Source organism: Rousettus aegyptiacus, unplaced genomic scaffold (assembly GCF_014176215.1).
Source record: "Rousettus aegyptiacus isolate mRouAeg1 unplaced genomic scaffold, mRouAeg1.p scaffold_m13_p_10, whole genome shotgun sequence".
NCBI lineage: Eukaryota > Metazoa > Chordata > Mammalia > Chiroptera > Pteropodidae > Rousettus > Rousettus aegyptiacus.
Window position 1 is genome coordinate 20,525,666 of NW_023416285.1, and position 14,796 is coordinate 20,540,461.

At 31.2% G+C, this 14,796-nt stretch overlaps 1 long non-coding RNA gene across 3 annotated transcripts in view; it reads left to right on the forward strand.

Annotated features, from left to right (window-relative positions):
• Nucleotides 1-14,796, forward strand: part of LOC107504135 — a 158,830-nt gene that overhangs the window by 103,411 nt on the left and 40,623 nt on the right. For 2 of the 3 annotated variants that reach the window (XR_004953057.1, XR_004953059.1), the window contains exons 3-5: nt 5,547-5,742; nt 7,524-7,670; nt 11,105-11,158. This is a non-coding gene — a long non-coding RNA (uncharacterized LOC107504135). The remainder of the gene's footprint in view (nt 1-5,546; nt 5,743-7,523; nt 7,671-11,104; nt 11,159-14,796) is intronic. The other variant, XR_004953058.1, reaches the window with a different exon arrangement.

Here is a 14,796-nt window from a genome sequence, read left to right on the forward strand (position 1 = left end):
ATTCACAGAATTCCTCAAATCATCAAAGAAAAATAAGTATATAAACCGGTTCCATTTTAATTTGGTTAGATATGCTAATGGTACATTCCTGAACTAGCAGAGAAAACCAGGTTTTCTGGTTAAATTGTCCCTGCCAAAATAGTGTTCTGATTTACCTTTAATAAAAGTAACTTAGGTCACTAAATTCATTCTGCAGTTATTATGTGTAATGTCAATTATATGCAGTCCAAGACAAAATTTATTTTAATCATTTCTTGATTTCATTGAAATAAAACATAATAAATATGCAGTGAAGATAAAGCTTTCAAAGAAACAATTTCCATTTTTGTTCTTATTAAAAAACTAAAGCAAAATTTGTGGTAGAGATAGGGTTAGAGAATATCAATTTTCATCATAAAATTGAGTGTTTAATATACTGAACAGAACTTTTAAATACCACTGTTATTTCAGCTTAATCTTAATTTTTTATTATAGATTAATGAAGAGACAAATACATTTAGGACCTAGATAAGAGCTTACTGTGATTTACTAGAGTCCTAAGTGTCTAATATGGATTTCCAGGTTCTTGTCTGACATATAAAGATCCTGGAAGTAGGAGAAGAAATAATTAAAGTAGTAATGGCTGAGAATTTTATAAAATAAATGGCACAAAAACCTACAGATCCCAAAAGCTAAAAGAACCCTAAGAAAGATAAATATCAAAAAATTTTGTTTATCATATGTACACTGTAGAAAATCAAAGGCAAAGATAAATTCTTGAAATAAATCAAAGGGGGAAATATTTTATATATAGAAGATCAAACAATAAGAACTACAGTGGATTTATTGTTTGGCACAATGCCAGAAATCAGAGTAGCGTGAAATACTTAAAATGTTGAACAATAAACTACCAAGCTGAAATTATCGAGTAACAAAGTGAAAAACAAAGGTTTTCTCAAACAAAAACAGGAAATTCATTGCTAGCAAATATGTCCCGGCAAGAAATATTTTGTAAATATTTTTTGGGGGGAGAAGGAAAATTATATGGGTTAAAAACTTAGATCAATATGAAGAAAGAGAACATCAGAGAAGGAATTAAAGGAGCCAAAATTAAATCTATTTTACTTAATTGATCTACAGTATAAATTTATATAAACCAATAGCAGTGACAAAGTATTAGATGATTATAGCTTATACATGAGTGACATGAAGGACAGCAATGATATATGGGAGGGTAGGAAATAATTAGAAATACTTTAGGGAAACTGCAATACCCACCAAGCACTATAATGTTAAAGTTGTTTTAGAATAGTAAAATATGTTTATGGCAAACTCTGGGTAAACACTAAAAGTTTTTTAAAAGAAGAGAAATTGATATACCAATGAAGAAGATAAAATATAATTATATAGACTATTCGATTAAAACCAAAGAAGGTAAAAAAGGAAAGAAAAAAAATTGCAGTGAATGTAAAATAGTTACAATAGGGCAGATATTAATTCAACAATATCATCATATTGTCAGAGAAGATAAAGATTCAACAGTATATTGTCTATAAGAAATCCACTTTACACATAAGGACTCAGGTTAAGAGCAAAGGAATGGAAAGGAATATACCATTTCAACATCAATCAAAAGAAAGCTGGAGTAGCTATATCAACTTCAGGCAAAGCAGATTGCAGTAAAGAAAATTATTAGGTACAAAGAGAGGCTTTATGTCATAATATAGAGGTCAATTCTCCAAGAAGACATAACAGTGCTTAATTTATATGCATCCAACAGAGCATTAAAATACATGAAGTAAAAACTAATAGAACTACAAAGAGAAAGAGACAAACCAATATTACAGTTGGAGACTACAACATTCCTGTTTGAGAGATCAGACATAGACCATAGACACGCTTTAACAAATTTTTAAAAACTGATGTACGAAGTTATGTTTTTAAACTCAACTAGTCAACATTAGAACTGAAAGATGGGTGGGTCATAATTACTGATGCCACTGACATTAAAAGAAAAAGGAGTATTATAAACAACTCTATGCTCATAAATTTGATAACTTATGTAAAAGTCACAAATTCCAAAATACATAAAAGGAGAAATAGGTCTATATATCAAAGATATTGAATCAACAATTAATAAGTATTCAAAATGAAGCATTAGCTCCAATGATTTTACTAGTGATTTGTACCAAATTTTAAGGAAGAAATGAAACCAATTCTATATGACGACGTCTTGCAGAAAATAGAAGCAGAGGGAATATTTCCTGTATTGGGTTGAATGGTGGCTCCCTCAAAATGATGGCCCCTGAAATTTGTGAATGCAATATTATTTTGAAAAAGGGTCTTTGAAGATAAAATTATTTTAAGGATATAGAGAAGAGGTTAACCTAGGTTAAAGTGGACCCTAACTCAAATGACAAGTATCTTAGAAGGGAAGAACAGGAGCAAAGAAGAGGTATGTGAAGATGGATGCAGACTCTGGAGTTAAGTGGTCCCAAGCCAAAATATCAATAAACTGATTCTAAAGTTTATAGGAAAAGGCATAAGACCTATTTTAGGCAACTCAATACTCTAAATGAAGCACAAAGTTGTAGGACTCATACTGCCTCAGTTCAAAATTTATAATAAAGTTACAGTAATCCAGACAAGGTAGTATTGACCAAAGAATAGATACGTAGATATCTATGTGTCTACAATAGAACAGATTTGAGAGCCCAGAAATAGATCTGTACAAATACAGTCAACTGAACTTTGATAAAGAAGCAAAAGCAATTCACTAGAGAAAGATATTCTTTTCAACAAATGATACTGGACTAATCAACATTCATAAACAAAAAACTGATGACCTTACAACTTAGCTCACAATGGATCATAGACCTAAATAAACATGAAAGTATAAAACTTCCAGAAGAAAATATTGAAGAAAATCTAATGTTGGGTATGGTGATGGGTTTTTAGATCCAATATCAAAAGCACAATCCAAGAAAGAAAAATCATTGATAAATTGGACTATTAAAATTAAAACTTCTAGGAAGGACCCAAGCCACTGACTGGAAGAACATATTTACTAAATATATATAGAACTTTTATCCAAAATATATAAAGAATGCTTAAAACTCAATAAGAAAACAACCTATTTAAAAAATGGAAAAAAGATCTGAGGAGACATGTCACCAAAAAAAAAAAAAAAAGAGCATTTAAGCATATGAAAAAATGTTCCACATCATTAGTCATTAGGGAATCTCAAGTTAAAACAGCAATGAGATGCTACTACACACTATCAGAATGGTTAAAATAAAACAACTCTATTTCTGGGAGAAATGCAAAATGGTAAAGCTACTTTGGAAGGCAGTTTGACAGTTTTTCATAAAATTAACATTATACACTCCGACAATCATACTCCTAAGAATTTACCTAATAGATTTGAAGACGTGCCCACACAAAAACTTGCGTTCACATGTTCGTAGAAGTTTTACTCATGATTGCCGAAAAGTGAAAGCAGCCAAGATGCCTTCAAATAGATGAAGGGGTAAACAAACTGCACTACTCTCATGCAAAGGAAGAGCACTTGGTGATGACAAGGAATACACTATCAAGTCACAAAAAGACATGGATGAATTTTAAATGTATGTTACTATAAATCATTCTGAAAATACATGTTGTGTGATTGCAATTATATGACACTTTTAGAAAAGACCAAACTATAACGACAATAAAATGATCAGTGCTTGCTTCAGGTTTGGTGGAAGGGGGAGATGGTTGAATAGGTGAAGAAAAAGGGAATTTTAAGGCAGTGAACTATTTTCTTTATAGCAATTGTGAATACATGACCCTATGAATCTGTCAAAATCTATAGACATTTACAGCACAAAGAGTGAACTTTATGTAAATTTTTTAAAAATTAGAAGCTCAGGGAAAAATGCTGAATATGACAAACTATTTTTATTTTTGCATTTTTTTGTAAATCTCAAACCGTACTATAAAATTAAGTTTTAAATGTATGTCTACACTGACAACTATATTATATCCTTGGTTATCAACACTTTGATTTTCTTCAATAAAATTAAGTTACAAATTTCAGAAACTATTAAAAGTATTTTTGGTAGAGTTAATATAATTTAAAATAGTAGTTTCTCTTTGTCATCACTTATCATCAAGCATGGAATTGTAAAGCAAAATTACAGATCTACTATTTAAGAATAAGAATTCATTTTTTCACTATGCACCAGTATTAGATGTTGGAATATAAATGATTGATTGCTGTCCATGTGTAGGGTCCTTCTCTGCTTCTGTATTTGAAAAGGGCAATGGATTATTTTCTATGTTCCAAAACCACCTTCCTTGTCCTTTCTTTCTCAACTAGGTGATATGTTTGAAATAGGGTTATTTTCTAAGTATACCACAGGTTAGATTATCCATCATCCAGCTTCTCACTGATGTAATCTAAAATTTCTTATTCCTGACCCAACTCTTCAACTCATAAATTAACTGGAACCATGTAATCAGTGATAAAAGTTTAGAAAATAGTTCAATCTCCCTTTCTCTCTCATTTCTCTGGCTTAACTATAGAAAACATGAAACCGTGAACAGAACCAAAGTTTAAGAAAACATTCTAACATGATGCAATTTAACCTCTTACTTGCAATTCTATGCCACCTTTGACATTTCCAATTAGGAGGAGTCCTAGGGCAAAATAAAATTTTTAAAAAATGAAATAGTAGTATAAAGTTTATCTTCTCTTGGATATCTATCTGTAAATTGTTTTGACTAATACAAATATAATTGAAACATCATATTTCTTGGTTTTCCAGTAAAGCAGTGGATAAATAAATTCAACAAATTTAAAAATATGCTACAAACATTTCTTTGCCCCCCAAAGCTACCTTTCAGAAAGGAAAAAACATGTGCATCATTATTTGAGTATTACAAAGGATTTCCCATTATCTAGAATTTACATTAGATTAAAATACCCTGGCTTTAGAAGACATTTAGCCTAAAACAGAATGGAAAAATAAAACCACACTATTAGTGGGTACTTGTGGATTTAGAACATATTTTCCATGAAAGCATAATATGATTTCCACAAGTGCTGTATTTTAGACTTTAATACATATGAGGATTATGCCCTCTGTTAGATGGCTACAAAAAAGATTTGAGTGATACTAAAGGCATCATGTGTATGAATAATTTGAATTATTTTATAAAATGGATAGTACAAAAAGCAGTGTTTCTAAGTTAACACTTGTGCTAAATATGTGCTTAAATTAGTAATTTAAATGTTATTCATAAATGATTTTACTGGGGGTTTTTGCACCTTTCAACATTTACAGATTCAGGTTTGATCAAATATTTTGAGATTTACTTGATAGGAAAAGAGGACATCCATTTTTATAAAAAGTTCTCTTAAATTATGACAAAATGTATCTGTGTATATTTTGTTAGTCTGTGCATCAATGTAATACTGATTATAATAGGGGAATGTTTTATAGAGCACAGGCTAAGGAGCGAGGCAGGTTAGATTTTCATTCTAAAGTTTAATGCTTTCCTATGCTCTGATTTGACTGCAGGAAACCATCAAAGAGTTGCCCTCTCAGTAGAAGGAACCTAGTATTTGACTGAAGAATTTATTACTAGGTCAAGTATTGTAACTGCCTTTAAGATTTAAAGATCTAAGAACAAAGAAGAGAGATCAAACATGAACAAAGAATAAAGGCATTCACAAGGGAGATTTATTTACCGTGCTATTTTGTAATGCGAAGAACTGTAAGTGTCATTTGTTCGTCAGATAACGTTATTTCAACTGTAGGATTTAAATTAAAAAGTTAGTTACCTTCAGCTTCAATCAAAGCAAAGAAGTAGGGAAAGGAATGGGTCTGTTGTTTATTACTCAGAAACCAAGTGTAAAAAGTTCTAGGACACACACACTATTCCACTGCTCATCAGAGATCCAAGGTCTATAATCAAAACAGCTTTATTGCCATGACCCAGTTGACTGTGGGCCAACAAATTGATTGTGCGAACCTCATAAAAGTCATTAAGCCCTGAAGGAACATCTAGGAAAAGATTTTGGGTTGTATAAGCACTTCCCTAGATCTAAGATTCCTCCTTTGTCTACTAAACAGAATATTTAGATCACGAAATGATGGTTGTAAAAAATAAATATATCCAAGTGTTAAAAAAAAAAAATCAAATAGTAGCAAAGGGTATATAACGTAAGTTAATTATTCCCCTTATACATTCTGGTCTAAATCAGATTTTGTCTGAATCAGATAAGGTAATTTTAGTGATTATTTTCTTATTTCTCCCTAGGATGGTAGAAAACTAGTAACATTGTACATGAAAAGGTGAGAGATTAAATTCACTGCATATGTTGATATGTTAGGACACTAGTGATTAACTCTCTATAATGAAATCCACTTTAAACCACTATGGTGCTTACACATTCCTCCTGGCCCCTTATTGGACAGGTTATTTTCGTCTGGGGGGTTATGTATGCACATAAGTACCAACATTCAAGTATTTGAGAATGTATGCGTGGCTGTTCCCTTTAAAAAACAAAATACAACTATGCTACATACTTTGCTTACTCTAAGTCTCTAACATCCAACATTCAACATCTGTTGATTCTTTATCAGGTGACTTCAGTGACTGATTTTTAAATGGCTAGTGTTTCATTGCAAAAATGTACCATTGAGTAGCCCCTGACTTATAAGCATTTAGTTTGTTTTCAACCTTTTACCATGGCAAACAGTGCTGCAAACAATATCTTTATCGTACTCTTTTTGCATACAAGTATATTTGTAGGCTAAATTACCATAAGCAGAAACTCTTGACAAAAAAAAAAAAAAATGCGCCTTTACAAAATATATATTGTCATATTGTTCCCTAAGAGATTGTTCCAATTTATACTCTGAAAATCAATGTTTCTGAATTTTTGTTTTGTCTTGAATATATTATATGCTCTCATATATTTCATATTGTTATTCCTAGATATTTTATATTTTATTGCATTAGTTAATGGGTTTTTCTTACATTTTATACCAGAAACGGAAGCTGTAAGAAAGCACTTGTTTTGATAGCTTTACTTAATTTCCATACTGTTAAGGGTAGTGTTTTCGGTATATTATCTTGGATTAGTAATTGAACATATTTTCTTGTATCTTTCAGATAAGTTATAGCATCTAGAAATGATTAAATTTCTTCTCCTTTTTAATTTTATGGCTCACAACTTTCTCTAATTTTATAAGCTACCTAGAAGACACTTTAGATAATATTAGTCTTATTATATGTACTGTCATTTTAACCATGACTTTAACATTTATGCTAAGTATTTTGCTTACCAAATATTATGATCAAAATTTCTAGTTACTTTTTAATCATCTTAAATATTGTTACTTTCTATTTTTATATTTTCTGTTTTAAAGATATAGATGTCTTTTTTTTATTTACTATCTAGTGTTAAGAGTACATGTCCTGCATATGTATTAGAAATGACAAGAAATATTGAAAATTTAGGGTAATTATATACTCTTCCTTTCCTACAGTTGCTACTAATTGCTAAATATGGAAAATGAGCTAATTGTGGATTACTTCAGTTAATGACAGTGAAGAAGGAGGCCTTAGGTCATGGTAAGAATGGGAGTAGGAGGATGGAAGGTGCATCTCAAGGACCACCTCACCTTGCATTTCAGGTACCCTCTAATCATATAGGCTGATAAGATGGGTCATTGTGTAACATAGCCGATGCTTGCCTGGGAAAGAGATGTTGAGGAATGATAGGATGAGGGATGGAGAAAAGTCAGTCACTGAGAGATGTTTCCTATCTCTTCTGAATTCCCAAAGCTAGGAGGAAGAGATGGAGTAAACCTCACCTTTCTTTACCGTTTCAGGTTGAGCATATCGTGTTATATATAAGTGTGTGTGTAGAGATGTATCTCTCACTTTAGAAAGGGTTTCATGAATATAGGATACACATCATGAATCAGAGGAAGATTAAAATACCTGAAGATCTGCTGTGTCTCAACTATAAGATAAATAATGCAATAGAAAAGAAATGTAGCTTGTACAGCAGTTAGTGTGATAGTAAATCATGCAGCAATCACACACAAGGTATGAAGTTATCGATTTGGTGAATAAAGATCATTATTCAGCAATTAAAATATTGTATTTTCTATTAAAAAAAAAGAACATCAATCCAAGGAAGCAGAGTCTTTAGCCAAAGTCCCCAGAGAAAAAAGAGCCACTACTAGCTATTGAACTACCCCAGAAACTGAGGAGGAGGAAGGAAATTATGGGCATTCCATTTTTCCTCCTCCCTTACTCCTAACAGCATTGAAACCTGGGAAAAGTAAGTGGTCACTATAGAATGTTCGCCAGAGTTGAAGTACCAGCATTTTGGTTGGGAAACTACAACAGTTGTTTTGTTGAAATTACCAACAAAATTTCTCTTTTCACCCTCAGGTGAATTTATCTTAAATTGGTATAAACAATCCCTAATCAAATTAGATTTCTCATTACTTTTAAAAATAGTGGTTAGTGACTTCACTAGTTTTAATCTCTCCTTCAGGTTTGTCTTGGTCTGGCAAAAACTAGGTTTGACAGCATGAATTGAGTTTAAAATTTTAATTTTTTTCAGTGATATTAGAGATCAAATGGGAAATGTCCGTAATATATTATTAAATGAAAAAATGTTTAACAAAACATTATGCATAGTAACATTTTTTAAATTTGTTTTTGTTTTTATATTAAACATATGGATGAAAAAAAGGGCTGGTTCTATGGAAAGTAACCTCAGAGGGTGATCTAATCATAAATTCCTATGATTTTTATTGTCTAAGATTAACAAGAGAAACTGGGCAGGTCATGGTGAGTAGTCATGCCCCAGGCATATAACTTCTCAGTAAAAGGTTATCTTTGCCTAAAGCAAGCCCTGTCCATTGTTTTTGTGCTTCTAAGTTAACATTCTTTTGAGATAAACTTAATTTACCCTCAAGAGAACACAATCTTGTTAACTATCCTGTAATCAAATTGCTACCTGGCTATCTCCCACTTTCATGCAGTCTGCTTTACTTTCCCTCCTTAATTTCAAAAACATAAAAGAAACTGTGAGATCGTTATTCTTAGAAGCATGTGAGAGCTTGCTTCCTGGCAATTGTCATCAGTCTTTGCTCATAGTCTTATGAAAACTCCTTACAAGTTTAGATATTTCTTACATCAACAAACGTAAGGCTATTTAGAAGATGTTTATTTGCATCAGCAATCATTGATGCAAATAGACAATTTTAAACATGAAAAAAACATTTGATTATCTGAATAAAATAACATTCAGTAACAAGAACAAGTTCTTGTGTTAAAGTGCTGTTATAATTAAAATAAGTAGAGCTTCAGGACCAATTCCTATCCATCAGAATATACTTTTCTTTAGTATAGCATTTGAGGAATCATTTCATAATGTTAATTTCTTTGATATTGAGTTTATCAAATAATAAGATGAAATCACTGCCTTGGTCTGGGATTATTTTTACTCATTAGTAAGAAATTAGCTTCTCCTTATAAACTTTATTTTTAGCACCAGAATTCTACTTCCTAGAATACAGTCATGTTAAAATAGTCCAGTAAATTGTTGGTTCTTATATCTTAAGGACATTATTTAATTTTTAATTAGATTTATGCTATGAAGAATGAACCAGGAAAAGGACCCACAGTATTTTATGTTGCCTATTTACTGGCTGGGGGATCTCATTTTTCTACTTATATAGACCCATTTTCATAAACCCTACTATGACATAATATCTTCTAAAAGCTTATAAACATAGCCTCAATCTCTTTATGGTATTGTGAATCAAGTAAAATATGGCCAGTTAATTAGAGTTTGGTTTATCATTAGCTAAATGGCTTTTTCTGATTTGTCACCCTGTCTGTTTGAAACATGTTCACTTTCAAAGCCTCAATTACCAAATGTATGTTGATGATTTCCCAGTCTCTATGCCCAGTTCAAACCTTAATTCTAAGGCCTAGGCCTATTTTTCTAACAGTTTTCAGCTCAGGGATAAGAATCCTTACCTAAATATATCAACTCAGTACTTTTAGCATAGCATCCTATTAATTTCTTCATAGAAAGTGCTCCAGATTCCAGCTATCTATGTACTTTTTTGTAATCTGCTTGTTAGCTACTTCATCCACTAAATTATAATATTTTGTCTTTATTCACAAATTTTAAAAAAAGTGCCTAGCATATGATACATGCTTAATAGGAAGAGACTTTGGAAATTAAGTAATGAGTTGATGAATCTTAGTGATTCCTAGCATACACACAAATTTTCATTTTCCCTTCCAAACTCATAATTTTCATTATTATTATCATTAGTATGGTTTGCTTCATTAGCTAATAGCCTTGCCATCTGCACAGTCTTCAACTCATTCATCTCATTTCTTCTTAATTTAGATGATTATTAAATCCTTAGGAATTCTAAGGCCTAATATAGAAAGAACATCAAGGCCAGTTATCTAACAATAGAAACAATCTCATATACAGCCTTGAGCCCGAAGACTTTGTCTGTGGGGAAGGGACATGAGCATGCCTTTAGCAAATTGGTCAAGCAAAACCCAAGGTTTAGAATGTTTACCAAGAAAATTCTCAAAAGCTAACAATGCATAACAATTTGAGAAGTCATACAGGAAATATCAGTTCCCCAATCATTAGAATATTAAAATAAAGAAGAAAAAAATATAGGCCATATAGAAAATAGACCTCCATGAAAGAAAACATTAAGACATAGGCTATAAGGCATGAATTTGCTCGTAAGGGACTAAGATTAACAAGACAAATGGTAAAATAAGTCAATATTCAGAATGGACTACAGAGAGGTAGATTTTATAAGACCATATAGTCAAATTTGAGAATAGCTTTTACTTTTTTTGAGAATAGCTTTTAACAAGCCAAAATCTTTGTAAAACCTCAATGTACCATAACATTTTACTTTTTCTAATAAAAATATAATGGTATAGCAAATACAACAACTTTTTTGCCAAATTGACTTATTGAGCCTCCTTGATCACTAAAAAGTAGACACAATAAAATAATTTTATGTCTTTGAAATTATTTGAAACTCTTCTCAAATTTCAGGACCAAGGATAGGAAATACCAATCCTAATACTGGAGTCCACAGAATCTGATCAGGTGCGTGGTATGTCTATTTCTCATTTGTGTTTCAGCAAGTATCCAGAACACACTGCCTGCTAATTCAAGGAAAATATATCTAAAGATGAGATTAGAGATGGCATAGATCACTCTTATGACACAACTTTATCTAATGACTGCCATTCTCAAAAACACTTATCTCTTTTTAAATCCTATTACACAGTCTTGCTTTTTTCAAGTGTTTACTTTGTGAATACTTTTTGAGTTACTTCATGAAAAATAAAACCGTTGAAATAAACAGTTGCATTTTCAACTGTTAGTTTTTTTTAAGTTTTTGTGCACTAAATTTTAGTTATTGGTATAGTTAGAGATATTGTTTCATTGACTGATCCTTTTGCCTGCAGATGAAATAACAAAGTCTAAATTTTTCACAAAGATAGTTAACATTTACCACTTAGAATATTTCACCCTATTGTTGATAGTATCATAAGAATTCAGAAGACCCTAGAAATCTTCACATCTGAGCCTGCTTATTTGCAGATGAAGAAATGATCTTCAATTTCACACAGGTGATGAATGAGAAATTATCCAACTCTTGGCTCATTGTCCTTCCTACGTTGCATTTTGGCTCACATTTCAATAACTGTATCATACTTCAAAGCATTTCAATCTTGACATCAGTTCTCCTCAAATCACTGAACGCACAAGGCTAAACTGTTTAGCGTCCTTTGATATTTGAGCATTATCTATTAGAAATTCTATGTTTTAAGAATTATTTTCAGGATAATCTTTAAATATATAAGTATGTTGTGTATCACTTGGATCCTTATAGCTGAGTGCAATCAAATGATTTCAGTGTTTCCACTTGTACGTGTGCTTGGTATCATTCAGGTGCCAATTATTACTAATTTAATACCTTTAATTATCATGAATAACATTGCCACAAATGTCTAAATCTGTGACTCACTGCGATTAAACATTAATTAATGCTTAGTGGAGTTATCTGAACAGATAAAAGTAGTGTGAGAATGGTATCATTACATTGTGAATTGTAGTAAATTCAAAAGAACATTCTTCTTAAAAATAAAGTCATATATGATTTTGCTCATCAATAATTCTGGGATAGGTTATAAAACCTGAACTGATATGTATATTCCACAGACCATTGTTGGCTGGTTTAATTAATAAAAATAGCTACTTAAATTTTAAACAATATCATGTGTCACATTAAATTGGTGTACTAATTTAAATTTAACTTTTAGGTATTTTGTATTTAATGTCTATATGTCTGTTTCGCAGTTGCATAAAAGCAAAAACAAACTTAAATCTACCTAAGTTTGCAGATATTTAACATTTTAACTAAAATAACAGAATCCAATTGGGGATATTTTTTAAAAAAAATTAAAGAAGCTTTAACAGTCCTCCATATGAGAAACATTATCTTAAAGACAAAACAACCTCCAAGAAGTTAATGTACATGAGTAAGTTCAGATGGCCAGCTATGAGCATTGGGGAGACTAGTTCTGATGTTCTCACTTCAAACACATTTTCTACTAGAGCTTTTGCCTACAGAATCAGCAAATTTTAGACTCCGTTGTATTTCCTGTAAATAATTGTAGCAACTAGAGTTTTTATAGTTAACAGAAAACGAATTCAAAACCTTTTTTGATACCACAATAGGAAACATACCCAACAAAATTGTGTGACAAAAATGATCTGAAACTAGTGGAATTTACTAGAAAAACCCTACAACAAAATTTCCAGAAAGATGTTCCTACTGCAGAAAATGTGGTTTTGTGGGACTTCTATGTGATTCACAATTAAGAAAGTTTCAAATTCTGTTTTATTGCTGATTAGTTCAGTGACCTTGATTGTGATTTTCTAAATTTTGAGCTATTTTGTTCTATAATATTCTTATTTGTCACCATAAATACTTTCAGAACCAAACTGGGAAATTACAAACAGTATAGAAAGGAAAGATGCCGTAAAGAAGGCAGGAAGAGAAAAAAGGGAAAGGAAGAGGGAAGTAAATTTTTATACATATTTTTCCCTGCTAAGTTTCTGGACCTTCGTGCTAATTTTCTAGATCTATATATTACTATTCATTGTGATAAATTCCAAATTTTAAAAATACCACAATGTAAAAGTGAAACCAAATAATTTCCTAGAGAAAACTTCTAGATTCTTTTATATTTTGGGAAGGGAGAATAAGTTCATACTGATGACTCAAAATCTTGAAGCAACAATAAGATGAATCAATTTGAGTGTATTAAAAATATGTTGGAAAGTTATATCTATTGTATGTAGGTATGTGTTTGCCTTTGCAAATTATATCACAGGCAAAAGTCTAATCTAGTGTAGAGAGTGCTATAAAGTTAATTGAAAAAGAGCAACGACTTTATAGAAGAACAGATAAATTAGGACAGTTCACAGAAAAGAATGTGTTAAACATATGAAAAATACTTGATCTCTTTCTTGTAAATGGTAATGTAATTTAAAATTCAACTGAGATCTCATTTTGGGTTTAGTTTTATAACTAAAGATTTGCAAAATTCAAAAGTTTGACAATGTATATCATTTTGAGGTTCGAGGATTCATGTATTCTCAGGCTGAAGAATATCAATTGGTGCAGTTATAATGGAGACAAAGATAGCAATACTTCACAAAACTACATATGAACTAAAGCTTTAATTCACCAGTTATCTTCTAGGATCCATCACAATTATGAACCAGCAAACATGTAAAGCGACGTGTACATATTATTTTAATTTACAAACCACTGGAAAGAACTGTGTATTGAGTAAACTGTAAAAGAAAATTAAATACTAATGCAACCATAAAAAAACAAAGTGTTTCATTGTGAATCATAACATTTAACTTTTCTGTATATTAGAAACTAATCCTCATACAGAAAACAGCCACACTGAAAGTGTCTGTCACAATTTTTCCTGAACTATTTTTAGGTAAATTATAGATTACATAATAGTTTTAGGGGATAGACTTAGGCTTTGAGCTGAATAGTAAAGGAATGATATTATTTAGGAAAGTGAAAAATACAGAGATGTCCATAGAAGTGGAAAGATGTGATCCATTCTTAGAGGAAAGAAAGCTAAGTAATTTCCAAAAGGTCCTTTCATCCAAAGGCTTGGGCAGTTGGACAATATTATATTGAATCCTAGAAAATCTGTTAAAAAGGAAATGACCACTAACAAAAGAAATTGGGGCACGAAATTTATTCAGTTGCCCGATGCAAGCATTTTAAAACCTTTCACTGTATTTTCATTGCTATTTTTATCCTCAGATTACATTTGTGGTGAAATAAAATTGATGTGAAATTAAAGCCTATCCTGGTCATAACTGACACTACTTGCTTTTACACTTAGGGCTACACTGGAACTGTTTTATTTGTTGGAGAAAGCAGTGAAATCAATAAAAACACTGTCAATGTTTATAAATGACTTATTGTGAATGAAAATAATGAGGTTAAATTTTTTATCTGAATAGCATCAGAACAGACAAACCAAAATGGCATCTATAAATACATTATTTATAATATCAAAGCTGAAGAAACAAAACTGATTCAAATGTGCTCATATGTCATTCCGAATGAAATATATTTCTTCGTGATATATTTTGTATTCCAATCCACATTACTCTTGTGAAATTTATGGAACTTG